General features: G+C 40.3%; 1 protein-coding gene across 3 annotated transcripts in view; it reads right to left on the bottom strand.

Moving 5' to 3' along the window:
• The window catches only part of LGR5 (leucine rich repeat containing G protein-coupled receptor 5), a 153435-nt gene that overhangs the window by 47127 nt on the left and 88587 nt on the right, over window positions 1-17721 (bottom strand). The gene's annotated exons all lie outside the window — the stretch shown is intronic.

The raw sequence follows: 17721 nt of genomic DNA, 5'->3' as shown, positions 1-17721 counted from the left end.
TTCAGGTTCAGTTAATGAGCTGTTGCAACTTCAGCGCCAGCAGAGGGAGTGCAATACGTTTATTTCTCCCGAATCTGACACCAACATTGACTGTGATTACAACGCCTTCCCTGTTCTGATTGAAGACACCGGGCAGATAAATAATTAAAATTTTCTGTATGTACGGGAACAATAGAACCACTTTCACTCAGCTAGGCTTCCAACAGCCCTCACTTATTTTTTTTCCAACCTGTTCTTAAGGCTCATGCATTTGTTTGCATTTTTCAAATCTAGGATTAAAAAAAAAGAAGAGTTGCATTGTAAGCAGTCCATGCATTAAGAAGGATTAGAAAATCACAAGTGGATTTTGAAAAATATTTTAGGAAGCATTTAAGACTAAACAGATGTAGGAAGAACACCGGGATCAGGAAATAATCCCCTGCACACCAACTTTAAACAATTTAGACGTGAGAGAGTTCTCTGTAAAATGGCGCTATGGAGAGTGGCTTCCTCACTTTTGGTCACAAATGTCTCTTCACTCACCCATCCTTTGGCTCCTACTTCTGAATGAATGGGAACTCGTGGGGTATCTTTAGTGCCGTGGGCCAGATTTTAACAGCAATGGAGATAAGGTCACTTAGAACAAATTTTAAGAGTTCAGTGATATAGCCCACTCACAATTAAACTTCCCATGGAACAACTATTACTCTAGGCAGCAGAGTCACAGTTCTCATAGAGCTCAAGATTCTGTCAGCAAATGGAGCTGCAAATACTTAGGAAAACTCGACTCCATCTCTTCTCCTTTTCTCCACAACCACCAGCTCGGCCCATCAGCAGGTTGGGAGGTGATTGTTGTTGTTCAACTAGAAGTAAAGCACGTATATGAACTCTCTGTAATCATTGTACTGATTAAAGAATGAAGACGTTATTTAAATAATATGAGCTTCTGTGTTTTAGTTGACATATTGCCAGTTGCTCATGCATTGAAGTGCCTAGTGGCTTCTAAGAGTTCTGAAAATGACCACCCTTAAAGTTGAGTGCAAACTGTGGGGTACGTTTATAGACAAGGCTCTCTTGTCCTAGCCAGGCAGCTCAGTGGGTTAGAGTGTTGTCTGAATATGGCAAGGTTGTGGGTTTGATCCCTGGTCAGGGCATATGCAAGAATCAACCAATGAATGCATCAATAAGTGGAACAACAAATTGATGTTTCTCTCTCTTTATCTCCCTCCTTCTCTGCCCCTAAAGGCAAGAAATAAAAATTTTTAAATAAAAAGAAAGAAAGAAAAGACTCTCTCAGCATTGAGACATAGGCTTGTTTTCTTTGACATTTAAGGGAATCCCAGAGTTTCTGCTGGATCTTGAAGTGACCCTGGGCTCAGTTTCTAATGTTAATAAGTCCCTTTCTCTGGATAGACATCTTTTAGGACTCACTTTTTTTTTTTCCCCAGAAAAAGGGATGTAATCTGGCCTCTACACTGAAGTCTTAGAGCAATTTTTTATCTAGAATGCAATGAGCAAGACAGGGCAATTCTCCATAACCTTAACATGCTGAGTGCTAATACTCCCAGACCCAGTACTCAGATATTCTGAGTGTAGCACTAAAGTGTTACTCTGCCTGACCAGTTTTTTCATGTAAGAAGATCCAATGAATGCTACTCCTTCTAAAGGCAGTGTTTTGAAGTCCATGTCCTGTCTTAGTGGTGGAAGCTAATTCAAAGAGTGGTATATTATTCACATTCAGAGGCAATATCTGATTTAATCTTAACAGAAGGTCCCCAGGCTAAACCAGAGTATGGAGTTAACTATCCAACCAATCTTACAGGTGATTTTTACAGAACAAAGTGAAGGCTGTGGACAAAGCAGCTGGTAGGGTGCAACTTGTGCCTATTCTGTGAGTAAACAAAGAGCCTGTATTATATCAGTCTGGTCTTTTTCGGCAGCTGGACATGTTCTATTCAAGAAAATAGAAAGATGCAATATTTAAGCACTGGGGAATAAGAAAAACAACACTAGACAGAACATGAAAACACATAAAAAGGTGGTTCTATAACCTTGTCAAGAACAACAAAAAATAACACATTATATAGTTCCATTTTCTAAGCATTTCTTTATTATTATTTCTATTTCATGTAAGTCAATAGGGTGTGTGTGTGTGTGTGCAAGCAGCTCAGAATCTGTGAATTAGTGCAGACTTTTTGGATGAAAACTCCTGGGGTCCAAGACAGCATAGTAGCTTTGTAACTATGGCCAAGTGAATAGAATTAGCTTGCACACCTGTACAAACAAGATGATGCATCTTTATTTTATAGGGTTGCTTTTTAAAGAAAATAATACAATGGGGCTTTGTGAAGTGTAATGCACCTTAATGATCTTAAATTATTATTACTTGAAGCTGGTTAACAGGATGTGTTTTTGTCTTTTCACCATCAAAGTAACTCAGAAGAAAAGAGGTAGACCCAAATTTTGCCTCAGTCAAAAGTTAGTTAATATAAATGCTAAGTTGCCAGGAAATTTCAGTTCTGAGAAATGCAGATGACTTCTTTCATCTCTCAGAACAGAAATAATTAAGAGATGTCTGCAATTAGACTTAAGTCACCCTTATTTTTCAGCCTTCAGTATTATCATTGTGTGTGTGCATGTGAGTATTTTGTTCTGACACATTAGTGTTTGTTCATGATACATTACAGAATATAACCTCTTCTTTCTAATGGCAAAGGAGAAGTGGTGACATGTGATAGATGTCACACTCTCAAAGAAAGTTTCCACCAATGGTCTTGGCATTTAAGCACCTTATCACATTTAAGTAATGTGATAAGGCAGCACAAAACCTGCATGCAGTCAGACACTGCAAAATAAAACACTTTAACAATGGGAATGGCTGTAGAAAAATCACTCTGAGAGCAGTGTGCAGGAAGAGCTGATGAGAAAGTGACTAAAGCAGTGGCAGTCGTCAGGATGAGAAAAGATGAGACCCTGAGAGAAGTATGGAAATGAAGAGGAAAGTCTGATACGAGGGATGCTAAGTAAGTGAAACTGACAGAACACGGGACTTGCCAGAGCGGGAGGCAAGGAACTTATGGTGACTCCATGTTCCACCCTGGGCATCTGGGGGGATGTAGCCCACGTAGGAGCAGGGGTGAGTGTTACCCAGTATTATACAAACTAAACATAATGCAGAATTGCATGTTAGCTGTGAACGTACTTCTTTAATATCAACACATACTACATGATGATGGGCTAGGGAAGAGAACAAGCAAAAGAAAAATATCAATCTTTTATGTCAGGCAAGGACAAAACAAAAGTGATCATTTTCTTGCCTTCTGTCTGAATTTTCTTCCATAATATTTTCCTGTATAAAAGGTTAATTGGACACATTTTCTTTTTTAAAAGAATTATTTTGCCCTGGCCAGGTAGCTCAGTTGGTTAGAGCATCACCCTGATATTCGAAGATTGTGGGTTCCATGTCTACTCAGGGCATATACAAGGAGAAACCAATGGGTGATGCATAAATAGGTGGAACCACAGACTGTTCTCTCTCTCTTTTTCTCTCTCTTCCTCTTTCCTCTCTCTCTAGAATCAATGAATAAATAATTAAAAAAAATATGTTGCCAGTCTGCTCCACACCCCTGAAAGGAATTTTTGATTTCTAAATGGCATTATTATAGGGATTAGAGAATCTATGACCTCATCTTTGCTATTGTTCCAGAAAAACAGTTCTTTACATATATCTTTTATATGACACCTTGTGAATGTTATCACACAAACTTGTATCTTTGTTTGAGAATGTCTTTGATGAGCCATTAAGTACAAGGAAGAAAGCGTTAGTCAAAAGATAAGCCATTGATCTTGGCTAATTTCATATCTGAGGTGAGTGTAATATGTCAATTATTAACAAGGATGACTCAAGGAAAAAAAACTAAGGTGTGAAGAATGTTGCAGCTGCAGGTATAATAGCTTATAAGGGTTCTTTCAGTAAATGAGGGTTCTTTCAATAAACAAGTGTTCATTATGACTCAAGGCATCTTCATGACTGACATTGCTATTTTATATCTGGATCAACACTTTTATTCATAAGTTTAAAGAATGACCAACTCTCTTGTATATCCATTCATACATTTTGTGAGACCCTTTTGAACAATTCATGAATAGTCAAAAGACCACGGTGATTTAGTTTATTTATAATACCTTAAAAAATAAAAGCATTTTAAATTATTATTTTACTTTTGCTATGAAATGAAACCATGTTGTTTCAGGCTTGTGTATAATGTAATTTAACGTTATGGTCAAATGGTGGCATAGATAAGTGCAGAACTCGCATCCTTCCACAATCATATCAAAGTTACAACTGAACTACAGAGCAGCCATCATTCAGAACTACCTGAAGTCTGGCTGAGTGGGAGTCCTCCAATTAGGAATTAAAGAAGCCACACCAAGACTGGTAGAAGGGGCAGAGATGCAGAATGGGGCAGTCCCATATTCACGGGTGGTGGATAAAAACTGGGAAGGGTATCTTGGCTACAGAGGTCCCCATGAGAAGTGAAGGGTCCCAGCCCCAGACCAGGACCCCCAGTTGAGGGTTCCAGTGCTAGGAAGAGAAGTTCCCATAATTTCTGGCTGTAAAGACCAGCGAAGATTGTGGTTGAGTGAGATGGAGAGCTCCTGGAGCCCCAGGCGATTCCTCGGAAAAGGCCCATGCATGGACTTACTCCAACTCACTCCTCTGAGCTTCGGTGCTTAGGCAGCAGCTTAAAAGGAATCAGGGACATACAAGGAGTCCAGTATCTGGGTGACAGCTAGGGGGCAGCTTTCTTCCAGACAAAAGTGCTGGCAGAGGCCACCGTTTCTTTGATGAGCTGTCTACTCACAGAGCCTATGGTTGGGTACCATATCTAAGTCTCCATCGACCTGGCTTACACTGTTTACCCCACCCTCGTGATTCCCTGAGGCCCTGCTCCACCTAATTTCCAGGCCCACCTAAGCTGTTTCCACTGGCTTTTCCATATAAATGGCCTGTCTTGGCTGATGCTTCGGATTTTTAAACAATCTCTCAAATAGCAGCATCTGGCCTCAGTGTGCCCCATACCTCTTGCTAAGGGACCCCAGGCACAGTACTAGCAACAACCTGTCTTCGTTCCCACTTTGGCCTCTCCTGAGCACCTTTAAGCCCAGTACAAGTAGCATCCATCCATATATCAAGGCCAGGGGCCTTGGTCTGCACCTTCCATAAGACCCTAGAGCCAGTGCACAGAACACAGCTTCAGACCACGTTGAACCATCACCCCTAAACCACCTCCACAAGTGATACACTTGAGAGGTGGACCCAGAAGGCACCAGAGCCCTGCTGAAGTAAGTCCTGCTCTGTGGGTTGGGCCCTGCCCAGTTGATCCTTTATGGTGGTCAGTGACAGCCAGTCCTTGTAGCTTATCAGCATAGGGGTAAATTCCTCTCATTGATGAACCAACTGAAATCAAGGCTCAACTATAAGAGGAGAGTGTATGCAGCATACATGGGGGATACACATCAAGTATGCAGTTTGAATGATCAGGGAGGATGTACCATTGGACCCTACAGAATACCTACTACATAAGGACACTAAGCCTGTGAGATATAGCAGCTCTACTTAATATATAGAAACAAACACAGAGAGGCTGCCAAAATGAGGTGACAAAGAAACATGTCCCAAACAGTGAACAGAACACAAAAATCCACAAAATGAACTAAACAAAATGGAAACAAGCATCTACTAAATGCAGAGTGAAAACACTGGTTAAAAGGATGCTCAATGAACTTAGTGAGAACTTCAACATCATAAAAAAGGACCAGTCAGAAATGAAAAATATAATAACTGAAATTAAATATAATGTACAGAAAATCAATAGCAGAGTAGATGACACTGAGAATCAAATCAGTAATTTGTAATATAAGGAAGCAAAAATACCCAATCAGAAACAAAAAGAGAAAATAATGAAGAAATGAGGATAATGTAAGGAGCCTCTGGGACAACATCAAGCATACCAAAATTCATATCATGGGAGTGCCAGAATGAGGAGAGAGAGCACAAAATTGAAAACCTTTTTGAAAAGATAATGAGAGAAGATTTCCTTAACTTGGTGAAGGAAATAGACATACAAGTCCAAGAAGCACAGAGTCTCAAATGAGATGATCCCAAAGAAATCCACACCAAGAAACATCATAATTAAAATGCCAAAGGTTAAAGACAAAAAATCTGAAGAGCAGTTAGTTACCTACAAGGGAGAATCCATAGGATTGTCAGTCGATTTCTCAACAGAAATGTTGTAGGCCAGAAGGGAGGGGCAAGAAACATTTAAAGCGATGAAAAGCAAGGACCTACAACCAAGATTACTCTACCCAGAAAAGCTATCACTTAGAATTGAAGAACACATAAAGAGCTTCTCAGACAAGAAAAAGCTAAAGGAGTTCATCACCATCAAACCAGCACTTACATAAAATGTTACAGAGTATTTTTTAAGAAGAAGAAAAAAAGATAAAAATTTGAACAATAAAGTGGCAATAAATACATATACATCAACAACTAAATCTAAAAACAAAATAAAAGACTAAGCAGAACAGAAACAGGCTCATAGATACAGAGAATATTTTGATGGTTGCCAGATGGGAGGGTGGTTGGGGGGATGGGTGAAAAAGGTAAAATACAAATTGGTTGTTACAGAATAGTTACGGAGATGTAAAGAACAAGATAGGGAATAGTTAATATTCTAATAACTATGTACAGTGTCAGATGGATGTGAGATTTATTAGATGATCACTTAGTAAGTAATGTAATGCTAAATCACTGGGGTGTACACCTGAACTAATATAATAATATACATCAATTGTAATTGAAAAATTAAAAAAAATGATTTAAAAATACAATTTGAAGAAGTACCTTACATCTTTGCTATGATAAAATTTTATTGCTTTTAAATTTTATTGCATTGGAACCAGTGGATCATTGGAGTTAGATGATCAGTATACTAAAATTCTATCAGGATAGAATTTTATCTATATGAACTCCTATAGATCACATTCATATTGATACATATACATTCTTCAGTATAATATGAGTCACTTTTTTAAATGTTTTTTTATTGATTATGCCATTACAGTTGTTCTATTCCCCCCTTCATTCCCCTCTACCCTGCACACCCCTCCCCCACTATCCCCCCTCCTTTAGTTTATGACCACATGTCTCAAGTTCTTTAGATTCTATATTTCCCCTACTATTCTTGCCGCCCCATCTATTTTCTACCTACTGTCTATGCTACTTATTTTCTGTACCTTCTCCCCCCTTCTCTTCTTCCCACTCTCCTGTTGCTAACCCTCCATGTGATCTCCATTTCTATGGTTCTGCTCCTGATCTAGCTGTCCTCTTAGTTTGCTTTTGTTTTAGGTGTGGTTGCTAATCACTGTGAGTTTGCTGTCCTTTCACTGTTCATGCTTTTTTAACTTCTTTTTCTTGGGTAAGTCCCTTTAACATTTCATATAATAAGGGCTTGGTGATGATGAACTCCTTGAATTTGATCTTATCTGAGAAGCACTTTATCTGCCCTTCCATTCTCAATGAAAGCTTTGCTGGATAGAGCAATGTTGGATGTAGGTCTTTAGATTTCATGACTTGGAATACCTCTTTCCAGCCCCTTCTTGCCTGTAAGGTCTCTTTTGAGAAATCCGCTGACAGTCTGATGGGAACTCCTTTGTAAGTGACTGTCCCCTTATCTCTTGCTGCTTCTAGGATTCTCTCCTTCATTTTAGTCTTGGCTAATGTAATTATGATGTACCTTGGTGTGTTCCTTCTTGGGTCCAACTTCTTTGGGACTCTCTGAGCTTCCTGGATTTCCTGGAAGTCTATTTCCTTTGCCAGATTGGGGAAATTCTCCTTTATTATTTGTTCAAATAAGTTTTCCACTGGTGGCTGTTCCTCTTCCCCCTTCTGGTACCCCTATAATTCGGATGTTGGAGCATTTAAAGATGTGTTGGAGGTTCCTAAGCCTCTCCTCATTTTTTTGAATTCTTGCTTCTTCACTCTTTTCTGTTTGGCCATTATTTGCTTTCTTCTGGTCCACTCCATTGATTTGAGTCCCGGTTTCCTTTTCATCGCTATTAGTTTCCTGTGCAATTCCATTCATTTCAATTAGTTTCTCCTTAACATGTTTGTCTAATTTGTGGCTATAATCAACCAGTTCTGTGAGGATCCTGATCACCAGTGTTTTAAACTGTGCGTCTGAGAGTTTTGCTATTTCTTCATTGCTTAGATTTATAGGCTCTGGGGCTTTGAGTTCTTCTTGAGCCATTTTTGGTCTGTTCTGGCCCTTTAAGTGTGAGAAGCGGAGCCTTGGACTCCCAGGTTGCTGGGTTGTGATGCTGTATGTGGGGGCGTGGTCAGAGCGGGGAAATGGCCGCCCCCTCTGCTATTTCGCCCACTGGGTGAGGAGCAGAGCCTCATGTGGTTCTGTGGTTTTGGGGGGTCGAGCGAGGAAATGGCGGCCCCCTCTGCTGTTTCGCCCACTGGGTGAGGAGCAGAACCATAGGTGGTTCACCAGGGCCGGGCCACTCAGAGTCGCTGGGTTATGACGCTGTATGTGGAGGTGGGGTCAGAGCAAAGAAATGGCGGAGTCCTCCGCTGCTGCTCGCCATGGGGACCCGCTGGGACCCAGTCCAATCGCCCGCACCCTCGCTTGTCTATCCGAGCACGAATGCGCAACCACAGTCAACCCGCAGCCCAGGTCCCTTGCTGTTTCCCCGAGGTCGCTGGGTCTCTCACTAGGTCCAACCCTGCGCCTGGATTCCACGTGCCTGAGTCCGTCTGACCGAATTTTCCTGTGTTACTCCGTTCTGCCAGCTGCTGGTTTCGCCCCTTACAGGTCAGGCTGAAGAATTTGTTGTTAACAGACTTCCGAAAAGTTCAATTTTCTGTGTTCTGGCTGTGCTTTCTGTTGCTAATATTTAGTCGTCTCTAAACTTGGTTGTGTGAGAAGGCACGGCATCTCCTCCTATGCCTCCATCTTGGCGGAAGTCTCAATATGAGTCACTTTTGTTGTTAGTATTGCTTTTAAAAAATGCAGAGTGGCCGCAAAGTAAAATTTTAATGAAATTTCCCACCCTAATCCTGGGAAGATACTAAACATATGAATATATATAAATATCATGATTATTTATATGGGAATTTCTGCTTTTGTCTTATAAATGTTCTCCATCTTATTTGCTGGTAAACTTAATGTAAACCAAGAAGAAAAATTATTGCTTTAGACTTGCCCCTGGAAAGTAAGAAATGATTTTTTCCTACTTCTATAGCTTGGGGAGAGATAAGTCATCAAGTTCAATGAAGTGCAGTGATTTTGAGACTGGTCAGCTGGCTGGACCAGCAGCCAGATGAAATCCAACTGACCTGAACCTCTGCCTCCCTGGCATCATTTGGAGTGCAAGACTCAGGTAAGAAATATATTTTAAAATCAATTTACATTAAGTTGCTCAGTTTCTCAGTGGTCACCACTGCTGCTGTAGATTTTATAATGGAGATGATCCTTAGCCAAAGTAACATGAGTATTAACTTCTTCAGTTTTATTTTTCTCCATAGAAAAAGAATACCATCTTTTTGTCAGGGGCACCATTTGTCTCCCAGGTACCACCATGGTTTGGAACCTGGAGGTCATTTTTGAATCTTCCATTGCCTTCCATCCATTCATCAAGTTTTCTCCATTTATCTTTATCTCCAAGACTTTCCATTTCCACTGTCTAGTTCAGTCTCTTATCTTTTACACCTGTATTACCACAACAGCCTCTGAGCTGATCCTTTTTGCCTTTGACCTCTTATTTCTTCAATTAATATTGTAGGTTGCTGCCAGATTAGTCTCCCCAATTTACCACATTTTGCCTTGTATAATGTGTAATTTTTTTGCCCAAAATTTTGAGGGAAAAATAAGGATGTGCATTATACATGGGTAGTACTAATTCCATATCTATATAAATGTTTTTAAAGTATATCTTACTGATTATTACAAGTTTTCCAAATTCCCCCCCAACCTGCACCCTGCAACCCTCAGCCTTCCCCTCTTTAGTTCATATCCATGGGTTATACATATAAATTCTCTGATTTCTCTGTTTCTTACACCATTCTTAACCCCCCAACTTTGTACCCGCCAATTATGCTTCTTATTCCCTGTACATTTCTCCCCATTATTCTCCTTCCCCTCCCCACTGAAAACTCTCCATGTGATATCCATTCTCTGATTCTGTTCCTGTTCTAGTTGTTTGCACAATTTTTGTTTTCATTTTTTTCCTTGATTTTTCAGGTTCAGTAGTTGATTAGTTGTGAGTTTGTTGTCATTTTACTGTTCATAGTTTTTGATCTTCTATTTCTTAGGCAAGTCCCTTTAACATTTCATATAATAAGAGATTAGTGATGATGCACTCCTTTAACTTGACCTTATTTGGGCAGTACTTTATCTGCCCTTCAATTCTAAATGATAGCTTTGCTGGATAGAGTAATCTTGGATGTAGGTCCTTGCCTTTCATGACTTCAAATACTTCTTTTGAGTCCCTTCTTGTCTGCAAGATTTCTCTTGAGAAATCAGCTGATAGTCTTATGGGAACACCTTTGTAGGTCATTCTCTCCTTTCCTCTTGCTGCTTTTAAGATTCTCTTATTATGTTTAATCTTGGGTAACCTAATGATGATGTGCCTTGGTGTGCTTCTCTTTGGGACTCTCTGGGCTTCCCGGACTTCCCAGAAGTCAATTTCCTTCTCCAGGTTGGGGAAATTTTCCTTTATTATTTGTTCAGATGAGTTTTCAACTTCTTGCTCTTGATCTTTTCCTTCTGAAACCTCTATGATTCAGGTATTGGAACATTTATAGTTGTCCCAGAGGTTCTTCAGCCTCTCCTCATTTTTTGAATTCTTGTTTCTTCATTCTGTTCTGGTTGGATGTTTATTTATTCTTGTCCCATATTGTTGATTTGAGTCCCAGTTTCTCTGGTTAACCTGCCCCGGTGAATAGCAAAATCTCAGCCCCTTACAATAACAGGTGCACCAAAACAAAGAAATATGGCTTACATGAAAGAATAGATCAAAACTCCAGAAAAAGAACTGAGTGATGAGGAGATAGCCAACCTATCAGATGCAGAGTTCAAAACACTGATAATCAGGATACTCAAAGAACTTATTGAGCTTGGTCACAAAATAAAACAACAAATGAAGGCTACCCAAAGTGAAAGAAAGCAAAACATACAGGAAACCAACAGAAAAGGGAAGGAAACTGGGACTCAGATCAATGATTTGGAACAAAAGGAAGAAATAAACATCCAATTGGAACAGCATGAAGAAACAAGAATTAAAAAAAAAAATGAAGAGAGGCTTAGGAACCCCCAGGACAACTTTAAATGTTCCAATACATGAGTCATTGAGATGCCAGAAGGAGAAGAGGAAGAGCAAGAAATTGAAAACTTATTTGAACAATTAATGAAGAAAAACTTCCCCAATCAGGTGAAAGAACTAAACATGCAAGTCTAGGAAGCTCAGAGAGTCCCTAAGAAGTTGGATCTAAGAAGAAACACACCAAGACACATCATAATTAAGTTACTTAAGATTAAAGATAATGAGAGAATCTTAAAAGCAGCAACAGGAAAGGAGAGAGTTACTTACAAAGAAGTGCCCATAAGATTATAAGCTGATGTCTCAAAAGAAACCTTGAAGGCAAGAAGGGGCTTAAGAACCAAGGCATCACCAGTTTGATTTCGAGTCAGGGCACATGCCTGGGTTGCAGACCATTTCCCCAGAGTGGGATGTGCTAGAGAAAACCATATATTGATGTTTCACTCCCTCTCTTTCTCCCTCCCTTCCTCTCTCTCTAAAAATAAATAAATAAAATCTTTAGAAAATAAAATAAATAAACTAAAAAGGAAAAAAAGGGGCTTGAAAGAAGTATTTGAAATCATGAAAGGCGAGGTCCCACATCTAAGATTATTCTATCCAGCAACACTATCATTTAGAATGGAAGGACAGATAAAGCGCTTCCCAGATAAAGTAAAGTTAAAGTAAAGGTAAAGTATAATGACACCTCATCACCAAGCCATCATTATATGAAATGTTAAAGACACTTATCTGAGAAAAAGAAGATAAAAAACTATGAACAGTGAAATGACTAGAAACTCAAAAGTATCAACAACCTAAAAAACCTAAAAAACAAAAACAAAGACTAAGCAAACAACTACAACAGGAAGAAAATTAGGGAAATGGAGATTACAATGAGGGTTACCAGTGGAGAGGTGGAGACAGGAGAATGGGGGGAAAGGTACATGGAATAAGATGCATAATTGGTAGACACAAAATAGACAGGGGGAGGTTAAGAACAGTATAGGAAATGGAAAAACCAGAGAACTTAGTGTCCAACCCATGGACATGAACTAAGGAGGGGATGTTGGAGGTGGAGAGGTGCAGGGCAGAGTGGGCTAAAGGGGAGAAAAACTGGTACAACTGGGATAACATAATCAATAAAATATACTTAAAAAAAGAAAAAGAAAAAATTATACATCTACTTCCCTCTGTTTGGAATGCGTGTCCCTTTTGTCTTTGTCTGACCAACTTCTACCTTTACAGCAGAGATAAGATACCACTTCCACCTACAGTTTCTTCATTAGCAAAGAGGAGTCAAGTTCAACCTCACAGGTAATGAGGGATCAGATGACCAAGTGAGTAAGGAAACACTAAAAGGAAATGACCAGGCCACACTGTAAAAAAAAAACACCCCAAAACTGTTGCCTTTTCTCCTTCAATGTATTTGTTTCTGTCATGCAGCATTATGGCTTTTCTTTCTTTTTGTAAACCTTCACAAGCAAATGCCTAAAGGAGCATGTGTTTTGGTCAAGCTCCTTCCTTTCCCTGACCTTAGTGTGCTCTGCTGTGAGTCTGTTCTCTGCAAGGGGTTCCCTGAGGAAGGTGAGATAGTGTGGTGGGAAAATGGGCAGATCTTGGAGCCAGAAAAATGAGAATACTTATTGCAGACACATTAACCTGACTCCACCACAAGCCATGTGATCTTGAGGTCAATTAGCTTCTCTGAGCTTTTTGCTTCCTCCTCACTAAGGTGGCTGCAGGGATGAAGTGGGATGACGCAGGCAAAGGTGCTTAATAAATACTGCTGGCTGCTGCTTTTTAAATCAGTTCCACATTCTGATTTTGTTTTTGCAGTGTCCCCATACTCTGCTGCTTCTGGCTGTGCCTGTTCACAATCCATCACAGGCCCCTTCTATCCTGAAAAGGGGAAACCCTAGCCCATTCACAGTTTGCCTTCCCATAGCTTCCACCCCTTAGCTTCTCCAAAGAGTTTAATCTACTTTCCAAAGTTAACCTTCATTTCACCTCACAAGACTACAAGAAGTTTATTTTACTTCTCATTCCACAACATTCATGTTCTCTTTTAGGTATTTGTCTATCCACGATGACTGTCATGCATGTGATTTATCGTAGCGCTGGCAGATGACTTGATGTAGGGAGCTTTCATGCATGAGGTCTTGCATGATGTATTCATATTTTGTCATATATGATTCTGAGGACGATGCTCTAATTTGAGCTCTCTTCTTATAAACGCTGCATAGAAAGGGCTCTGTCTCTGAAAGTAATTTTCTTCCTATGTTTAAATGAGGTGGGAAGACAAGGCAAAAAAAAATTCTTGTAACAATTCATTGGGTGCCAGTTTGTACTTGGCTCCTTACAGTGAACTCTTAGTGCTATAGACAAAATCTTTGATCCCTTTCTAAGTCCATTCCATCCCACAAAATATGCTGGCACTTTTGTGATCAAATAAAACAAACCAAAACCATGGTGTATTTTTATTAAGTAGGTTTGTAATTTCTTTTTCTGGAGGGTATTTTAGTGGAAGAAATAATGTCACTAATACTAAAACCATTACTTTCTTTGTTTTTAAACCCCTTTGATCCTTTAATCTCATCCTCTTGGCTACCTCACCTTGTTTTCTCTGTGTCTGCCCACACCTCTTTGTCTTCTATTACTTCCTTCCCCTTCTTTATCCGGGGGTTGGAAACCCAATAGGCTTCTGGATATTAACCGGAGAAAACTGCTGCTGGTTCTAGGCTTGCTTTACTTTCTGCTCAGCACTGTGAGTCCCGCCGCTTCCTCCTCACCCACCCATTCCTTTTACTTTTCTTTCTTTCTGGACTATTATCAGCAGTGCTCTACTATAAAAGGTCCAGGTGAGGTGATGTGACATTTCACAGGGCCAAAGGTGGGGTCTGTAGCCCTGAAAGTGGTATGACAATAAGAGGCATGGGGAGATCATGTTCCAGGCAGGACTTACACATTCTTCATAGATTTAAAAAAATAGCCTGATACTCTGAAGGTGAGTATTAGCTAATTGGGGAATACAGACAGCACTGAAGATACGTCTCATTCTTCTTGCATTTTCTATTTACCACACTATTATTTCTGTGACCGTGCATGCTCCATGATTAACTTTGGTAGTGTAGACTTGAAATAAAAACCAGCATGTATTAAGTAGTACCCTGGTTAACTGGATATGTCATTTTCTTTGATCATCTTGAGCTTCACTAATGACATGCTTGAACATCATTAATGGCTATCAGCAAATAAAGCAAAGACTTTTTAGTACATAGATTTCTTAACCACTAATACAAGGTGTGAGGGTAAGGGAGGGTTAAGTTTGGAGTTTCCCTCAAATCACTGTAATCTGACCCCAGTCCCGAAATGACTATGATGCCAAAAGTTTCTTGGTGAAATACAACTCACTGTGAATTCTGATTACATTTCCTATTCCCTTCCAAAGAAACAGAAAGGAAATTAAGTTATGTTTGATTACATTACGAAACCCAGTTGGTGTCCGGGCGGTCACGACCACATCGGAGGCCAACGTGCAGATCACGCAGGGCTGGCTCTGGGCTGCGCAGCCCGACCTCCTCTTCTTTAGCGGAGCGATTTGTAAGCATCGGGAGGGAGTTAAAAGAACACAAGTGTACCTATCTGTTTTCATTATGGACAAAGCAAAAATATCTTCTGTTTATGTGGAATCAATGGAAAATTACATCTCTTGAAACTTGAGGACAATCTGTTTCTTCCTTGCAGCAGTGTTACCAATTTCAATATATCAGGTTTCTTAAACATTACTCAATGAAGCCAAGTTTATATGAGTGGAACAAAGTATACCAGTGATCTATTTCAGTAGTTCTTAATCATTCTGGCTTGTACACCCCTTTGTTAGGGTCACAGGACACTAAAAAAGTTGATTTCTCAAGTGCATTGGCTGTATAAATCACCTGAGAATTTTGTTAAAATGAAGTTTTTAATTATGGCAGAGAAGAGGCTCGAGGTTCAGCATATCTTGGGAGGTGCTGATGCTGCTGGACCACATTTGAATACCAGGGCAACACAGCATGTGGCCTCCTAACTTTACCTGCCCCAGGTAGTCAGTAGAATTAATAGGCAGATGTAAGCTGTTTCAATGAAACACAAACAAGACAACCAACCCTGACATTTATTTCATATTCTAAGAATGTTAGTTCATACTGGATTGCAAAGTATGGATTTTGTTATTATTTTATGCTTAAAAAGAGTTCAGGGGAATATCTACATATCACCTGAAAGAATGTTTCAGGAGACTAGTTTTCCTGACCTTCATTTAAGAAGCTCTTCACTCTGTAATGAAGCCTGTTAGAAAACACTAACATTGAGATTTAATTGTTCTGGGGGGCAGGATCCTTCAGATGATTCTCCATTGAGAAGTTACAAAGCCAGGCAAGTATCTAGGGGTGATGCAATCACTCCTCTGGGCAGGGTGGATTGCTTCTTGGACAGTGCATATATATTACAAGGAAATTAATCACATCAATAAAGATGGAGTGAATTCAAGAGAGAGGCAAAGAGAGGGGCCATTAGGGGAAGGGTGAAGGTCTAAGACTAGCAGCAATCCAAGAAGAGCTGGGTAACCAAAGGGAGGTCTCCCAGGTGTGGGCAGAATGGATGGGACAGGTCTTACCCTCTTCATTACTCATACCGAAACACAAGTAGCATGAAGGCTTAATGATGGCATGGGAAGTGAATGGACAGGGGATAAGGAATAAATGTTTGGGATGGCATTAGACTCAAAATTAATGCTTAAAAGCAAGTGAAATACTATTAAACAACTTAAATCTGGGACAATACTAACATTTTAAAGGGGCTCACTATTGCCCAGACCTACAAACTGGGTAGGGGGCACCTTTGCCTGGTACAGTTTGGTGTCGGTGTGGTTGGTGGTTAAGTCTATGCTTTCTTGTCAAATTTGAATTCTTGTGTCAAAGCAGCACACACACAAAAACACAAGTGAGGACTTCTGGTCAAGATGGAGGTGTGGGTCGATACAATTTGCCTCCTTGCACAACTACGGAGAGAACTGCAACTACTTCTCAAAACAAATAGCCATCAGAACTGTCAGAAAATTGAGCTGTATGGAAGTTTGACAACCAAGGATTTAAAGGCGCCACGTTCATCCAGACAGGTAGGAGGGGCAGATTCACAGAGACACAGCGTGGCGTGGAGAGGGGGTGGTAGTAGAACTGAGGGTCCCACATTCACATGTGGCGGATAAAAATCAGGAGGGATACTTTGGGAATGAGTGATCCCAACCCCAAGCCAAACTGCATAGCCCAGAGTTTCAGTGCTGGGGAGATAAAGCCCCATGACTTCTGGCTGTAAAAACCAATGGGGGCTGAGGTGGCAGAAGTAACTTCCAGATTTTCAGGAGAGTTCATTTAGAGAGCCTACACAAACCCACCCACTCTGGGACTTACCACCAGGGCAACAGGTGGAATGGCACCAGTCACATCTGGGAAGTGGGTGAAGTGACTGGAAACAGGGTGAGTGTAGGGCAAATTTCAAGAAGCCAGGCAGCAGCATTGTTCCCTCCCCAAGCCCTCCCCCTACACAAAGCCACAAAGTAGTGAAGCGGGTTGCCCCACCCTGGTTGCCACCTAAGCCTCTGCCCCACACAATTTACAGGTGCCTTTTACAGGGAGTCAAAACAGCTCCACCTAATACCCAGAAACAAACACAGGGAGGCTGCCGAATTGACGAGGCAAAGAAATATGGCTCAAATGAAAGAATAGAACACAACCCCAGAAAAAGAACTAAATGAAACAGAGATAACCAACCTCTGGAGTTCAAACGTGGAGTCAAATGTGGAGTTAAATGTGGAGTTCAAAACACTGGTGATCAGGATGCTCAAAGAGCTCACTGAGTATGGTAAAAACATACGGGAAGAAATGAAGGTTACACTAAATGAAATAAAGAAAAATCTACAGGGAACCAGTGGTGGAGAGGATGAAGCAGAGAATCAAATCAATGATTCGGAACACAGGGGTAAAAAAAGCATTCAATCAGAAGAGTAGGAAGAAAAAAGAATTCAAAAAAATGAGGAGAGGCTTAGGGACTTCTGGGGCAACTTTGTATGTACCAACATCTGAATCATAGCAGTGCCAGAAGGAGAAGAAGAAGAGCAAGAAATTGAGAATTTATTTGAAAAAAAATAAAGAAAGAAAAATTTCCTAAGTTGGCAAAAGAAATAGACATGCAAGTCCAGGAAGCACAGAGAATACCAAACAATTTGGACTCAAAGAGCAACATACCAAGACACATCATAATTAAAATACCAAAAGTTAAAGGTAAAGAGAGAATCTTAAAACCATCAAGAGAAAAGCAGTGAGTTATCTACAGGGGAGT

This window comes from Artibeus jamaicensis, unplaced genomic scaffold, assembly GCF_021234435.1.
Source record: "Artibeus jamaicensis isolate MK-2021 breed Jamaican fruit bat unplaced genomic scaffold, CSHL_Jam_final contig_233, whole genome shotgun sequence".
In the NCBI taxonomy this organism is placed as follows: domain Eukaryota; kingdom Metazoa; phylum Chordata; class Mammalia; order Chiroptera; family Phyllostomidae; genus Artibeus; species Artibeus jamaicensis.
This window is presented reverse-complemented; position numbering and strand designations above follow the sequence as displayed.